Source organism: Dromiciops gliroides, chromosome 3 (assembly GCF_019393635.1).
Source record: "Dromiciops gliroides isolate mDroGli1 chromosome 3, mDroGli1.pri, whole genome shotgun sequence".
Taxonomy (NCBI): domain Eukaryota; kingdom Metazoa; phylum Chordata; class Mammalia; order Microbiotheria; family Microbiotheriidae; genus Dromiciops; species Dromiciops gliroides.
In genome coordinates, this window is record NC_057863.1 from 256,497,448 (window position 1) to 256,515,554 (window position 18,107).

At 37.2% G+C, this 18,107-nt stretch overlaps 1 protein-coding gene and 1 pseudogene across 5 annotated transcripts in view; one reads left to right on the forward strand and one right to left on the reverse strand.

Moving 5' to 3' along the window:
• Positions 1–18,107, forward strand: part of ZBTB21 (zinc finger and BTB domain containing 21) — a 58,004-nt gene that overhangs the window by 26,618 nt on the left and 13,279 nt on the right. The window lies entirely within an intron of this gene.
• LOC122749355 lies at positions 605–1,060 on the reverse strand (annotated as a pseudogene).

The window sequence follows — 18,107 nt, forward strand, 5'->3', positions numbered from 1 at the left end:
ATTGTTGTTCAATTGTGTCCTACTCTTTGTGACCACATTTGGGCCTTTCTTGGCAAGTTTACTGGAGTGGTTTGCCATTTCCTTCTCCAGCTCATTTTACAGTTGAGGAATTGAGGCAAACCAGGTTAAGTGATTTGCCCAGTGTCACATAGCCAGTAACTTTTTGAGTCTAGATTTAAATTATGAAGATGAATGAGTCTTCCTAGTTCCTATGCCAGAGCTCTATCCACTATGCCACCTAGCTGCCTTCAAGTGAAGTTTACTAATCCATTAAAAAATGAAAACTTTTTTAAACATCACATTACATCTTTATTCTTTCTTCTCTTTGAGTATATATATGTTTTACATGAATATATAACTGTTAAACCAATGAGTAATGAGGTAGTAAGTTTAAGAACTAATTTCCCTAGTTACTTGCATAAGGAAGTTTAGACAAGTAATAATCACAAATTCAGAAGAGTAAAATAAAAGCAATAGAATTCTTTATACTTGGCATCCCATCATAATATTTCAGAGCTCTCCTCAGTCATGTACAATCTTTTTTTTTTTTGAGAATACCAGAGGCAAACACTTTTATTGACAAAAATAATCCAACAAACGATATTCACAGACGGCGACCATGGAGACCACCCTTTCTGCAAGTGCTGTCAGAGGGGATTGGAGTGACATCCTCAATCTGCCCGATCTTCATTCCAGAAGCAGCCAGGGCTCTCAGGGCTGACTGTGCACCAGGGCCAAGTGTCTTAGTCCTATTTCCCGCTGTGGCCCAAAGTTTGATGTGAAGGGCAGTGATGCCTAGTTCTTTACATCTCTGGGCAACATCCTGAGCGGCCAACATAGCAGCATAGGGAGAAGATTCATCTCTGTCAGACTTGACCTTCATCCCACCAGTCACTCGGCAGATGGTTTCTTTGCCAGAGAAATCAGTCACATGGACAGAGGTGTCATTGAAGGAAGCAAAACTATGACAGACACCAAACACATTCTCTTCCTCTGCAACCCGAGGTCCAAGGCTGATGACCTGCTCTTCCTTCTTTTCCTTCCCCTAGCGAGGTGCCATTTCTGCTCCTTCATTTGGGCCACCAACACCAGAAAAAGAAGTCCTGTACATTCTTGTAGCTTCTTCTTTTGTAGACCTAATAAGATTTTTTTGACCTTACTGAGGCTAAAGATCCAGAGGACATGGGAAGTCCCCCCAAAACTTTCTCCAGCACTAATTGTGTTATTATTCATCTTAAGGCAAAGTATACAGTTTATAGCATTCAGTCTGAAAGTGGAGTTAACCTTCTAATGATACAGTTTAATTATACTAATAACAGTTTCTTATGCCATTGCTTCTCATGTCATAATACAATAAATTAGAAGCATAATGCCTACATAAAACACTATTAATTTTTAGACATATACTCAAGAGTTACTTCCTGTGAAATAACATTAATCCAGTTGTGGGATATAGGAGCAACCTGTTAAAATAGTGGACTCTTCTCATTTAGGGAAAAAACAACATTGTTAATTTTTTTTTTCCCAGGGCAATGAGGGTTAAGTGACTTGCCCAGGGCCACACAGCTAGTGTCAAGTGTCTGAGTCTGGATTTGAACTAAGGTCCTCCTGAATCCAAGGCCACTGCTTTATCCACTGCACCACCTGGCTGCCCCCAACAACATTGTTAATAATTGGAGAAGGAGGGATTGGGAGAAATGAGGTAGTGTCATACCAGAATAATGCTGGTATCTCAGAAAATGAAATAGGGAGGGAATCTGGGTAGAAAGGAGGATTGCAGAAAGAGGGCCTCAAGGCTAAAAGACAGTCTTGCAGGTGCCTAAAAGTAGATATAGAAGAGAACTTCAAGGCTAGTAGTCTAGCAAGTGTGCCAAAGGTTAAAGCCAGTTTTTACTGCTTTTGCTTAATTAGCTTATGCATATTAACTGCCAATAACACCCCAAAGGTAGAGACTGCCACGGTTTTCAAGCATGTGATGTATGTAACGGGAGGGGGGACATGTTAAGGGGAAATACCTAAGAGGCGTTCTGGGAAGATTGTACACCTCTTAGCACTCAACCAATGAGGCAAAGAGGGGAGGGACCTTTGTGGTAGGATTAGGGATTAAAAAGAGTGGTTTGCTGTGGCAAAGCACATACCACTCTTCTATAATGTGTGCCCATTCTCTCAAGGATGTAATAAAAAACCTTTATCATACCAACATTGCTTCTGAAAGAACTTCTTTTGAGAAGGTGGTTGGCACCTATTCCTCATTTGAATATATTTCCGAATTATCATTTTTTTAATAAGATACTCTTGTTTTGTTTTGTTGTTGTTTTAATTAAAAAAAAAATTTTTTTTGCTGGGCAATTGGGGTTAAGTGACTTGCCCATGGTCACACAGCTAATAAAGTGTCAAGTGTCTGAGGCCGGATTTGAACTCAGGTACTCCTGAATCCAGGGCCGGTGCTTTATCCACTGCGCCACCTAGTTGCCCCCCCCCATTATCATTTTTAAAAAGCCATTTCATTGTTTCAGTTTATGCATTCTATACTTCAGAGACCAGTACAGATTAATTTTGATACAGTTGTGGAAATTCAGTTATAAAGGTGACCAAAAGTATTACCATTTAGGGCATTGATTAACTGCTATGAATAATAATTTTTCCTGATTAATTTTTCAAAACCCAACAACAATTTTGAAAATTTTTTAAGGAATTTAGTATCAGTTATCTCACTATAATTTAACTTTGATTGCACTTAAAATTTTCATACCCTTAAAGGGTCAGAGGAAGTCTTTGTTTATTGGAATGATGAATTTAGCATTAGAATTGTAGTGATTATATACATCAGGGAGAGACAATTTGGGTTTGAAGCCTCGATAATTAACCTAAACATATGCAGTTTTTTTAAAAAATCAAAAGATGGGGCAGCTAGATGGTGCAATGGATAAAGCACCAGTCTTGGATTCAGGAGGACCTGAGTTCAAATGTGGCCTCCGACACTTGACACTTACTAGCTGTGTGACCCTGGGCAAGTCACTTAACCCTCATTGCCCCCCAACCCCCAATCAAAAGATCCTCCCGGATGTTATATTCTGTCTCTCAAAGTCTGCGTGTGTGTGTGTGTGTGTGTGTGTGTATTTATTTGTGTACACACATATCTGCTTAAACTGTTTAAAATAAATATATTTTTTAAAATGGAGTTTAAACAGACGAGTTTCATATCAGCAGTAAATTAAACAGTTCATACTTTTTTTAAAATACAGAGTTTAATCAGACTTGAGTTCTTATATGAGGAGTAGATTTAATTAGGAATAATTTAGTTTCTGAATTACTGGCAATTATTACAAACCAAAATTATGAGAACCAGACCAGAATTACCAGAAACTAAGAGAATTCCATAAAGATCTGTGACTATTCAAGGTGGATATGAGCCGTCAAATTTATATTATTTGTGATGGGGTTGTGGTAACCTCTAGAGATTTACATCAGACCAGACCAAGACTACTCAAGATTTTAATAGTGAGGGTAGCCAAGGTAATATAGTAATTACAAATGACAAACATTCAGATGACTACACCAAACACCAACTGCAATTTTTCTAGATAGTGTTGCAACTTTACTAGTTTATCTATTTTTCCTGCCCATAAATCTGAAGGAAAATCTACCTTGTGTGTTCTTAAGGGTTTCTGGGCTGGAAAACTTGATCTTAATTGAACTTAGTCTGTGTCATTTGGGGTCACCAGCAATTGAGATAAAAGTTATCTGAGTGTCCATTTTTTAAGTACTTCTGTCAGTCACTGAATCAACAATGCAGGGATAGTTAACTGTAGTTTTATTTAATGCTAAATTCAGGCTCAACTGGCTATATGCAAAAGTCAGTAAGCCCAGAGCATCAGCTTCAGGAATCTTACATAAAATACAGAGCATAGAAAAATGGAATTTTAAAGAAAGCAAAAGACACTAAGGATACCTGCCAGATGGTCAAATTGGAACTGTGGCTTGTTTCCCATCCTTGATTTTACAGTGACCTTCTAACTTGCAGCAACAATGTGGAAGCTCTGAATAGAGATTGGGGACAGTGTCCTATTCTTATCATAATGGAGGCAAGAAATTTGAGCCAGGATTTCTTTCCCATCACAGTTATTCTTTTATCACAGTGGTGGCATGAAGCCTGAGCCAGAGTTTTGCTTGTCACAGTTGTCTCTCAGGGAAAACTAATCTTTGTTGCAGGGAAAGGGGAAGAGGGCTATCTTGGTATTATCTCAAATAGTTTGCAACCTGCAGATTGGAGGGAATGCAGATCACAGATACAGTAGCATATTGGAGAATACAGGCATATAACATATTTACGTTTCCAAAGTAAAAGAATTTCTCATTTGAAGATTTGAAGTTTTTCATATTGTCTTTTTCACCGAATATTTAGCTAAGCATGTTCATTTAAAATTTTAATTAATAATTTTCTTATGGAGCCAAAGTATTCAGGATTAAATCTCAAGATTTTCAGTGATGTAGGGGAGAAAATATTGGACTGTCATGAGACTTCTCATCTCATGTTAGATGTGCCATCTACCATTTTGTTTTGGGATCTTAGAAAATCATTGGGTCTCAGTTTTCCTATATGTAAAAAGAAAGTAGATAGATGATAGAAGAGTTCCCTTTCAGCTTCTAAATCCTTTTAATATGATTTTGTTTTTGTTTTTGTTTTTAGTGAGGCAATTGGGGTTAAGTGACTTGCCCCCAGGGTCACACAGCTAGTAAGTATTAAGTATCTGAGGCCGGATTTGAACTCAGGTACTCCTGACTCCAGGGCTGGTGATCTATCCACCACGCCACCTCGCTGGCTCTAATATGATTTTAAAGAAGTAAACTAGAGATTTAAGTAAAAGGTTGCCTTTGAAAATGCTATTGCATATGGAAAACTACAGTCAGGTTTTTGTTTGATTTTTTTCAAATTGAAAAGTAAAGATCATATGTAGGATATGGGGAGTGTAGTCTTCTCTCAAACATCTTAGTTTTTTGTTGTGGTTGTTTACTTTATTGTCACAGATGGAGCATGAGTACATAGAAAATGTTTATAAACTTTTATCATGTTTAAAATTCTCAGAATTAGTTTTCCTTTTTTTAAAACAGAAGAAAACCAAGCACATTGCACGCATTACTTTATTCTATTTGTAGGTGAAAAGATTAAATTTTAAATAAACATTAAGAACATTTTTTGTTACTTTTAAACTAATTTATTATCTAATTCTTATTTCTTTCACAGTGAGACTGAAAATATGATCTGATGGAAAATGTTTATGTTGTTATCCCTTTAAATCAGTGGTTCTTAACTTTTTTTTGTGTGTATGTCATTGAAGTCTATGAACCACTTCTCAGAATAATATTTTTAAATGTTTGAAATATAGTTAACATAAATTTTTTTAAGTTCATGGACCCTCTGAAATTTGTCCATGGATTCCTTGGGGGTTATTAGACCCTAAGTTAAGAACTTAAATGGCTTAAATGATCTGATAAGCTGTACCTCTAAAATCTGAAATTTAATTTAATTTATTATCTGCTTAGTAGATTATCCATGGTGATTCAGGGTTTGGGTTTTTTTGTTTGTTTCTTTATTTGTTTTTAATATCTCTATCCAGCAGTAGGCCTAAGTTGAAAATGGTTAACATTGTAATTTTGTGAGTAAACTTTTTAAAAAAATCTTTATTTGCATTCTAAAAATTAGTGACTTGGGGATTATTTTTCTTTATTTATATTCCTTTCCTGTATGTCATAAAAGTAATAAATACTATATAGACAGGCCCCAATTTTTGAATGGTTGTGTTCCAGAAGTTTACCCTTAAATTTGTTTCTTAGTTCTTGTAATTCTTTTTGCTTTAAAAACAATGCTATTAATGGTAGGGTCTCAACCTTGGACATAAAAGTTTATTTAACACATAATGGAAGTGAATTGCAGTACTAATAAGACTAATTTAAGTGTTAGATGCTGGGGAGCAAATGACAAGAGGAGGGAAGAGAGCCCATTCTTGGTTGTAGGGTTTGTCCAAGACAAACTTGAAATAAAGTGTATGTACTCTGTGTGTGTGTGCGCGCATGCGTGCACCCCCATTACTTCCAAGAGACCTTTTCTTTAGCTTTCAGTATCATTGTTGCATCCCTATTTCCTTCCCCACCATTGCTGCACCCTACCCAGGCCTGCCCATTTGCAAAGTGTTTTCTGTACTCCAAAATTGTTTCTTCTACATCTCTTTCCCCAATCAACCCTTTTTCCAAAATGCAGTTGATCTCAGTTTAGTATTTTTTGTTTGTTTGTTGTTTTTGCGGGGCAATGAGGGTTACCTGACTTGCCCAGGGTCACACAGCTAGTAAGTGTCAAGTGTCTGAGGCAGGATTTGAACTCAGGTCCTCCTGAATCCAGGGCCGGTGCTTTATCCACTGTGCCTGCCACCTAGCTGCCCCAGCAAATGCTCTCTTAATGGATTTAGATCTCTCTTTCCCCAAAGGGAAAATGAATTCTAAGAATGCTAAGGCCAGTTCTCCAGAGAACTCAAAGGCTAGTTCTTGAGATTTAAATTCCCTTCTTCCTAAAAAGGAAGGAAAACCAAAACCAAAAAAACAAAAAAAAGACAATGCCTGTAAAAATTAAAAGAAGAGTTTTATTAAGCAGGTAAGAAAATCTAGCGTGATCATAGGTGCTATTTAACCTATTGCCAAATAGAACACCATGCAAAAGATTGCAAAGGTTTATTTGTTGTTTAAACAAAGTCAGGTGAGGAATTTGGAGGAAAGGTGGGCTTAGCCAATGAAGCCAATTCTTATAGAGTTGTTCTGGTTACCTGGATAATTGGGGGGCTCAAGCAAATCAAGGTTACCCATGTTCACAACTTTATACTAAGAGGTAAATGACTAATTGTCCTTCAGTCCTTTCAGAAGTGTTTACAGTTTTCAGGTTGTGAAAGAATGTGAAAAAATTTTAGGATATTGATTTATTGACGAGTGGGTCCTGGGTAAGGTTGGGCCTATGGGCATGTATTCTTCTAAAGCACTTTCTTTTTTATAGCTTTTTTCCTCATTTCTGAATTTTCTAAAAGCTCCAAGTTCATTTCCAATGGTTAGATGATAAAATGTAGGGGAATCGTCTAGGGTAAAGTAAGGGTAATTGTTTGCATATATGAGTCATTTGCAAATTATGGACTTGCTGTATTCCTAATTAAATTTTAAAAAGCTGAAGTTTCAAGTACCTACCATTGGTTTTATTGTGTCTGGAACAGAAGAATTCATTTAAGGGAGTGTTTCCAGAACAGTTGTACTTTGCACTAAAATCAGCTAACAGCTCCAATAGTGTTGCACAGCTCAAGTGTTGCTGGCAGCTCGAAGCTCAAAGAATCCAAGAATGCAGAAGAGGGTGGGTGAAGGCTTCTTTATTCATCTTTGAAGGTGGGCACTCTTTTGAAGGTGCCAGAGAGTGCACTGAAGTGAGGTCGGGAACCTTGATTTATACCCACCAAGGGTCCCCCTCGACCAATGACATTAAAGTATTACAATCCATACAGCATTTACAGAAACAACCAGTAACAACATATTTTACCAACCTCCCATATATGGTCATTGTAACGATCAATCAGATTGCCCCATTAATCAACCAATCAGATTGTACCAGTCGACCAGTCAGATTGTAACACTAGGTCTTAACTTTATTCTGGCCAAGAATGTCCATTCCTCACTAGAACAATGCTGTGTTAACATACATACATAACTTTTCAAGAAACAAAACTTAAGTTGGGATTTGAACACCAGAGTCACATGGGAATCACTTCGGGTGCCTCAAGATGAACTCCCAGCTTAGCTTGGTTCCCATAAAACACAGGCCCCGTTCCAGGCCCTGCTCAGGCCTAAGTCCCAGGGACCTTGTGTTCCAGGCAGCCCCCTGCTGGGAAGCTCAGGCAACAAGGTTGTGGAGCTTGAAACTAGACTCACTCTCTGTCTTTAGGGCTCCGAGAAGAGTCCAGATATGGTCTTTTCTCTCATGGACTCGCTGTATTCCTAATTACATTTTAAAAAGCTGAATTTCAAGTACCTACCATTGGTTTTATTGTGTCTGGAAAAGAAGGATTTGTTGAAGAGAATATTTCCAGAACAGTTGTACTTTGCACTAAATGAGGATTGAGGAATTGAAGAAGCATCAGAATTTGAGAATTTGATCTGTTCATTCATTGTCAGCTGTGAATAATCTATACTCAGGCGTTTTGATTCTCCTTTCTATTTAAATACTTATTACAATTATTTTTTTCACTTGGGTTAATTTGAATTTAGATAGTACAACTAATTACTGAGTAATTCTGAGTAGTTAAAATGTAGATTGGAGGTGGGCCACTGTGAAAGAACTGCTTTTCTTAGGTTAAATTTAAGTTTAAGGTAAGAGCAAGGGTCATGCCAAGAATGTAATGACTTAAACAGTTCTGTAAATGTATATGGGATAGCTTGGAAGGCGGATATGGGGGAGACAGGTAGAGGATAGCAAGGAGAAGATACCCAGTTTGTATCTGACTGGACAATTCTATTTTTACAGAATGTTTTCATTAGTCAAACCCTGTAGAGTAGATATTACAAATATTATCCTTATTGACATACTTCACAATCATACTGGTAGTGTTAAAGTCTTGACTTTAGTCTTGATCTATGGATTCAAATATAGACAACATGCTACTGCCACTGGCCATTTCCTAAGCATGTCTAGTACCATCTGACTTTCAGAGGCAATGCGTATTTCTATTAAATCCCAGTCCTAAATAGTTTTTCTTCAATACTAGCCATTCCTCTCCAAAGATTTAAAACAAGAATTATGTGGCATTTGATGTAAAGGAGGTAATTTGGAACAATAGCACGAATACTATTATCTGGAGAAGATTAGATGAAAGAGAAGATTTTGAACAAAGAGGAGAGAATGGTTAACTAACTTGGGTGGTGAGTAGGGAGAGTGTTAAATGGCATATGGGAGGATGTTATTTTCTTCCTTTCCTGTTCCCTTTCCTATTTTACTCAGGCTGGAATACAGCTGTCCTCATAGACCTCATTCTAGTACTGATTGGTATGGAAATTTTAACCTGCTCTGGTTTCGTTTTTTATTTTTGACTTGAGCTGGTTCAGTCCACTTTAGGCAACTAGTGGCCCCTCCTTTCCAGAGGTTCACTATATTTCTTCCAAACATAGTGTAGACACCCAGTCACCTGGCTAAAGGTGCAATGCAAAACTCCTGAACTCAGCCTCCCTAAGTAGTGTGTTATTTTCTTGAGGGATGCAAAATGCACTTTCCCCACCTCAGGTTATCAATGTTTCTTTAAAAGTAGGCTTTTAAAATCTGACAGAAAAATTTACTGTGTGATAAACTATAAATATATTTTATTGAAAGACAATTTTGTCATTTTGTCACCAGAAAGGTGGTACCTATAGCTAATAATATCTCATGTTTATATTTTGATTTAAAGCTTTTATTCAGTTTTATCAACTTGTATTCAATATACCAGGATTATATATTTATATACATCATATACTTATAAAGATTACTAATTTAAAACTTAGTGAAATGCACTTAACACTAAAGTACCATTTAACATGATTTAATTTTTCCTTAATTCAAAAACTACTTCATACTTGGAGGGTTTATAGGCCATCTTTTTTTTTCTTTTTCTTTGTGAGGCAACTGGGGTTAAGTGACGTTGCCCGGGGTCACACAGCTAGTAAGTGTTAAGTGTCTGAGGCCGGATTTGAACTCAGGTACTCCTGACTCCAGGGCCGGTACTCTATCTACTGCGCCACCTAGCTGCCCCTATAGGCCATCTTTATGAACATAAATTAGTTTTGTGAATAGTAGTAGTAGAGATTTGTTAATTTATTTGTAAGGCACAGGAAAAATCAAGTGGATGAAGAATATGTATTGCTTAGGTAACATTGCGTTAATCCATCAGTAGATATATCTTGCACAGGTAATTCACTACAGGTATACAATGAACTGGGCTTATAAATTTTCTTTAACTTAAGTTTTATTCCTTATTATGAACTTAGTCATCAATAGACATTAAAATTTAAACACACAGTGAACAAAAAAAGATTGTAAATAAGACTATGGACATCTGTTCTTGTTTTTAGAGTATGATAAATTTAACGCAGTAACAAAATTGCCCTGTTTGAACTTTGTTTTCCTCTGTACTTTTAAAATGTTTAATTATTGTTTTTTTTCTTATTTCTTTTTAAAACATCTGTACTGTATAAAAGTATAGTCAAGAAAAACAATTTAATACGTTGGTCATATCTTACAGTGTGTTTCTCATAATGTACCTCTAGTCCATTACCCTTCTGCTAAGAGATAAATGATGTTTCATTATTAGTTATCTTCTTTAGTCCTTTCAGAATTATTTACATGGTTGCCTAGTAACTTGTCTTCTGGTTCAGCTCATTTCATTCTGCATCCATTCATGCAAGACTTCTCAGGTTTCTTTGAATTTATCATTCATCATTTCTAAGGCATAGTAAAATTCCATTACATTCGTGTTGGATCCATAGTTGAATAGGAGAACTTGTTGTCTTGATATTATGAAACTGAGCCGCATTTTCAGTGATTCTAAGATGCTCTTGCTTCAAAAGTCCATCTTTTAAATAATAGTATTTTTCTCGTGATCCTGTATGATTATGAGTGGTGGAATACTGTAATCTATACATAATTATAATTAAAGATGGCCCAAAGGGCAACATTCTAAATAGACTGAAACATATGACCAACAATGATACATACCAGATAAATGGTATATAAAAAATTGTATGGTCAGGAGTTTGTATGACTTGGATGGGAAGTACTGTAGCAAGACTAAGGGATAGCAGCAGCCTGACCACTATACCACTCTCCATGAATTAGTCATTTGAGGAAGGCCACCAGCATATTGGATGAATCCTCTAGGATCTCTGAGAAAAAAAAAAGAGTTAAGAATTGTGCTAAATGAGAAAATATATATTGGTTGCAATCATTATTAATGATTTCACATTAGTAAAAACACAAAGCTATTGAAGTATTTTTTTTAGGAAGGTTGTGTGTTAAAAAAATCCAACACTATAATTAAGAAATCATTACAGTTGCAAAAAAGAAAAAGATCTGTGGGCTTACATTTAAAGTAAAATCATTAAAGTTTAGCATTTAAAAATATATATTTAAACCTAAATTTTTTTTCAAATTTATTATTTATTTTTTGGTATGAATTCCAAATTCTTTTCCTTCCTCCCTCCACTCCCCCACCCACAGAGAAAGCAAGGAATGTGATATCAGTCATAGAGGGGAAATCATGCAAACCATATTTCCATATTAGCCATATCAAAAATAAAAGACAATAGGGGAAGCGGTGGGGGGGGGCAGGGTTCAGTAGATAAAGCACTGGCCCTGGATTCAGGAAGACTAGAGTTCAATTCTGGCCTCAGATACTTGACAATTACTAGCTGTGTGACCCTAGGCAAGTCACTTAACCCCCATTGCCCTGCAAAAAAATAAAAAATAAAACAAAATAAAATAATAGACAAGAATAATAAAGAAAATGAGAAAATGATATTTCAATTTACACTCATATCCCTCTGGAAGTGGATAGCATTTTTCATCATAAGTCCTTTAGAACTGTCTTGGATCCTTGTATTTATCAGAGTAGTCAAGGCTTTCACAGTTGATCATCATTACTGTCATGGGGGAAATAGCTTGGTTAGTGGGGGTCCTTCAGTATTCCTCTTTAAAGAGTTACACCCTCTCATACACAAATCCAATTAGAATAAAATAATCTTTTATTAAGGCACTAGAGAAAGTTGACCCAGAGAGAAGCCCTTGGTCAACTTTCATGGGGAGATGGTTCAGAGACCTCTGAGATACCTATCTCCTCGAACAGGGAGCTGGGTTTTTGCTCAGCCAACCTCTTGGGGGCCAAACTGGGGACAAGGAGTTAAGGGAGGTGGCCTCACCTTTGAGGAGCATCTCCTATTCCAGTGTCTCAGTTTACTGCAGCTGCCAGGATCTCAGCCACCCGGTGATCTGCTGATAGCAGACTTTATGACTGCTGCTATTAGCGAGGCTTGCTCTATGGAGTGGGCATGATCTTTCTTTTCTTTTTCTTCAGCTACCGCAAGGTCCCTGTTATTAAAAACCTTAAAAGCAGCATCAAGGAGTTGTGAGGGTGGGGTTTGGGGACCCAAGTCTAATTTCTGGACATTTCTCCTAATGTCAGGAGCAGATTGGCTAATGAAATGTATATTAAAGGACTATGATTCCTACATCCCTTTCTGGGTCTAGATTAATATATTTTTTTCAGAGAGTCCACGAGGTGACTCATGAATAGGGCTGGGTTTTCATCAGACCCCTGGGTGATCCCTCTTACTTTCTCATAATTGACCTGTTTCTTAATTCCCTGCCTCACTCTCTCAATGTGGAAAATAATCATGTGGTCTTTGCTAGCCTGGTCTGCCCTATCATGATAGTCCCATTTTGGATCCAGAGTTGGAACGGCTGTTCCAGGGACCCTGGCCCAATGTCCAACCTGTGAGTGCTCATCAACTACTTGTACAGCTAGGTCCCAAATCCATTTTTTCTCATTGGGGGGGTATAACAGCTGACGAGAATAATTTGCAAGTTTGCCCAGGATAGGTCAAACTGCATTGTCACAGACTTAAAGCCATTTACAAACTTTGTGGGGTTCTCTGAATAATATAATTTATGAAAAAATGAGCATATATTTGTGTCACCCTGCCCCCATCGGGAACTTCCTGTAGTGGAGGCAAGGGATTGGTAGAAGATGCCTGTAGAGGGGGCAGCTAGGTGACACAGTGGATAGAGCGCCGGCCCTGGAGTCAGGAGGACCTGAATTCAAATCTACTTCAGATACTTAACACTTAGTAGCTGTGTGACCCTGGGAAAGTCACTTAACCCCAATTGCCTTACCAAGAAAAAGAGAGAGAGAGAGAGAGAGAGAGAGAAAAGAAAAGAAGATGCCTGTAGGGGCATGCGTGAAGTGGGTGGGGGAGGGGTAAAGGGGACTGGGGGAATGGGCATAGGCAACTGTAGGGAATCAGGTAAAGCAGATGGGAGCAGCTGCTGAATGGAAAAAATAGAATAGGGAACATATTGGAGCCCCTCTGGATTGTGACGGGGAAAATTGTGGGGACAGCTGTTGGGTAGGAAAAATAGAAGACTGGTTCTGAGATCAGCCAGTGGGCAAAGAAGAGAAGAGATCAGAGTTTCAGACACAGAGTGGTATGATAGGGGTTGACCCATAGGGAGGGAAAGATATAGTAGAGCAGGCAGGGAAGAAGGGGTGAAGGGAGGAGAGGGAGGCTGAGGAGCAGAAGGGAATGAAGTCTCAGAGGAGGAGAGGTTGAACCTTGAAAAAGAAATGCATGATCTTTTATTGTAACACTTTCTGGCCAAAATATCAGTTGGAATCCCAAGAAAATTGACCAGTGCACAGGACTCAACTATAATACCATTTTGCAATTGGACCTGTTTTGCAGGCGTGAAGGGAAAGGGACAGAAATCCCATATGTACTAGCCTTTATGACCTTAAGCCAGAACTCAAAGGGGAAGGAACAAAGCAGGATATACCCTGGAAAAACAAACCAAACCTAAGGAGGATATTGATAACCCTAAAAAGCCCCCTTCCTCACAGGACCTCAATGATCTCTTAGATGACTTCCTCTGGTTGTTGGAAGCCTCAAGTCCATGTGACTAGCGAATCTTTCTCTGAGATACCTATCTCCTCCAACAGAAGAAAGGCAAAAGCTTTTATAGAGGACAGATGGTGGAGGGACAGATGGGGTGATCATCCGACTGGAAAGTTCCATTTGGGGGTGGGGGAAGCTGGAATGAGGGGAGGTGGTCCTGACTTCTGGAGTTATCTGTCCCCTTGGTGCCACTCAGGCAGCAGCCACGCCTAATGGCCTTATCTGTGTTGCTTCTCAAGGTGTGTCAGATATAAAATAAACCCATGTAAATCATCATTTCTATATAGCACCAACAGAAGCCTGCAGGAAGAGATAGTAAGAAATATCCCATTTAAAATAACTCTAGATAGTTTAAAATACCTGGGACTATACCAGCCACAACAAAACCAGGAACTACATAATTATAAAAAAACCTTTTTATACAAATAAAATCATATTTAAGTAATGGGAGAAATATTAATTATTCATGGGTGGGCAGAACCAATATAATAAAAATGACAATCCTACCTAATCTACTTATTCAGTACCATCCCAATTAAATTACCAAAAAATTATTTTGAATTAGAAAAAACAGAATAAAATTTATTGGGAAGAACAAAAGGTCAAGAATATCAAAAGAATTCATGAAAAAAAATATAAAGGAAGAAGGTTTAGCAGTACCAGATTTGAAACTAAAGTATAAGGCAATAATTATCAAAACTATGTGATACTGGGGGCAGCTAGGTGGCACAGTGGATAAAACACCAGCCTTGGATTCAGGAAGATCTGACTTCAAATCCGGCCTCAGACAGTTGACACTATCTGTGTGACCCTGTGCAAGTCACTTAACCCTCAATGCCCCGCAAAAACTAAACAAAAAAACAACTATCTGATACTGGCTAAGAAATGGAAACATGGATTAGTGGAACAGAATAGACATATAATTCACAGTAGTAAATGATTATCATAACCTTGTGTTTGACAAATATAGAAATTTAGACTTTGAGGATAAGAATATGTTATTTGGTAAAAATTGTTGTGAAAACTAGAAAACAATCTGGCAGAAACAGGTATAGACCAATATCTTATACCATTTACCAACATAAGGTCAAGATGACATATATGTAAAGGGAGATATCATAAGAAAACTAGAGTAATTAACATATTACCTATCAGACTTGTGGATAGGAGAAGAATTTATGAATAATGGATGTAAAATGGATAATTTTGATTATATTAAGTTAAAAAAAAGTTTGGTACAAATAAAACCAATGTAGCCAAGATTAGAAGGAAAGCAGAAACTGGGGAGGGGAGGATTTTGTAGACAGTTCCTCAGATAAAGGGCTTATATTTCATAGATAGAGAACTTTGCCAAATGTTTTTGTTTGTTTGTTTGTTTGTTTGTTTTTAGTGAGGCAATTGGGGTTAAGTGACTTGCCCAGGGTCACACAGCTAGTAAGTGTTAAGTGTCTGAGGCCGGATTTGAACTCAGGTACTCCTGACTCCAGGGCTGGTGCTCTATCTACTGTGCCACCTAGCCACCCCCAAATGTTTAAGAATATGGTCATTCCCCAATTGATAAATAGGGAAAGAATATGAACAGGCAGTTTTTTAATAAAGAAATAAAAACTGTATGTCATATGAAAAAATGTTCTAAAAGATTATTGATTAGAAAAATGCTAATTAAAACAACTTTGAGATATCATCTCATACCTATCAGGTTGACTAAAATGATAGAAGTGGGGAATGACAAATGTTGAAGGAGAGTTGGAAAAATTAGGACGTGTTGTTGGAACTGTTAACTAATTCAACCATTTTGGAGAGCAATCTGGAATTATGCCCAAAGAATTATAAAACTCTATATTCTTTGGCCCAGTGATACCACTATTAGGTCTTTTCCCCAAGATGATGAGAGAAAAAGGAAAAGGACCTATATATTCTAAAATATTTATAGCAATTCTCTTTGTGGTGGCAAATAACTGAAAATTGAGAGGATTCCTGTCATCTGGGAAATGTATATGATTGTGATGGAGTACTACTATGCTGTAAGAAATGATGAGCCAGTTGATCTTAGAAAAACATGGAAAGACTTGAATGAAACAATGCAAAGTGAAACAAATGAACAGAATCAAGAGAATATTGTATACATTAACAGCAATATTGTTCAAAGAACAATTGTGAAAAACCAGGTTATTTTGAGTGCTATAAATAAATAAAGTACAAAGGACCTATAAAGGAAGATACTACACACCTCCAGAGGAAGAAACTGATAAATAGAAGTATGCATAATATGGTTTTACATATATCTATAAATCTATGTCTAATGGCAGCCTTCTCTACTGCGAGCTGGGGAGGAAGGGAAGGAGACAGTTTGAAACTTAAAATGTAACTAAAAAAATGAATTTCCTTTAATTAAAAAAAACAAATGCCTCTGAAGTTCTTCCTTTAACATTGGAACTGTAGTATTTCTCCTTACCTGTACCTTGTAGAATTGCCAATTTCCTTTAAAAAAAAAAGTTGCAATTCCTACACAAAACCTTTCCTCATTTTCTCCTCCTACTTCTCCTTCCCATAGCCCTTCAGTTAGTGCCTTTCTACCCCTTAAAATTACTCTGTGTGTATCTGTGTACATATTAAATTCTTCTAATAGAAGAATTAGAAATAATTCTAATAAATAATTCTATTCTAATAGAATGGAAGTTCCCTTAGGCCAGTAACTGTTTCATTTTCATCTTTGTATCCTCAGGGAACACACAGTAAATACTTAATTAAGTGTTTTTGAATTGAATTATACTTTGGGCCCAAGCTGAAAAAATTCATTGGGGATAATAATAATGGTGATGCAAAAAAAAAAATGTCAACTAAATACCTAAAAGTACACAGAAAATAGCAGAAGGAAGATAAAGAAGAGCGGTGTTGGTACTATCATGTTAAAGTTAATGTTATTTTAAAAATAATAAGCTGAATGTGGTAGATACAGTTTTAAATGTAACCTTTTTTTGGCCTTATATACTTAATTGCTCGTGTTTGATGACTGTTAAATTCCTAATTAAATATTTTAGAAAACAATTTTATGGACATAAATTTTAAATTCTGCTTTAGAGCTTAAAAAATCAACTGCACAAGTACAATAATATAGTGGAGGCATGTCTACACAGCAGTTCCTGTGAAAAATAAATTGTTATAGTGTAATAACTTAATATGAACCAGTGGAAGCCAAAAAGGTTCATTCTACCATCAGTTACTTTAAGAAATGATGCCTGGTATGCGACATAGGAGACTACATCTTGAGTGGTATTTATATTGTTGCATGACACATTATAGGAAGGACTTAGAAAAGCTGGAGAGAATAAGAGGGCTGAGAAAGTGTGACCCTGATGATGGGGAGAGTGGATGCTTTGCCTGTTGATGACAGATTGAAGGGACCAGGGCTGTTTGGTCTGAAGGAGAAGTCTGGGGTGAAAGGGGGTGTGTGTGGCACAGGGTATGATAACTGTTTCCAGGTATTTAAGAATCTTTATATAGATTACTTTTGTTGTACAGACTTTGGATCAATTGGTGGACGTTTTAGAGAGATGGATTTAGGAAGTTTCCCCTTAAATTAAAACATAAGGGCAGCTAGGTGGCACAGTGGATAAAGCACCAGCCCTGGATTCAGGAGGACCTGAGTTCAAATCTGACCTCAGACACTTGACACTTACTAGCTGTGTGACCCTGGGGCAAGTCACTTAACCCTCATTGCCCTGCAAAAAAAAAAAAAAAACATAAAATAATCCTCATAGGTGGTCTTCAGCTATTTGAAGAGAGCCCAGATGACTGCTTCGTGATGTATAGGAGATTCCTGTTCACCTGTAGGTTGAGCTATATGGCCTCTGAAGTCCCTTCAACTTATATTCTATGATTCAAGAATCTATGCTTTTTTTTCTTTTCTTTCTTTCTTTCTTTTTTTTTTGTGGGGCAATTGGGGTTAAGTGACTTGCCCAGGGTCACACAGCTAGTAACTGTCAAGTGTCTGAGGCCGAATTTGAACTCAGGTCCTCCTGACTCCAGGGCCAGTGCTCTATCCACTGCAACACCTAGCTGCCCCTGAATCTATGCTTTTTTAAACACACAACTGTCCCCTTAATAGATGCCAGAGTACATCAGTTATAGGCACAATAAAAGTTAGGCCCATTTCTCTTTCTTCCCATGTCACTTTTGCACATCCAAAATATTTTAGGTTCCATTAATTCATTATATTTAGGATGAGAACTAGACTGAAGTTTCACCTTGTATAAAACAGAAAAATAGATTTGCTTAGGAAATACTTCTTAAGCTCTCATCTGTGTAAGTTCAGTGGTATAGATAGCAACCCACCCGTGCACTCTATTCTTATTTGATTTTTGTCCTTGTCCTCACATAAACCCACT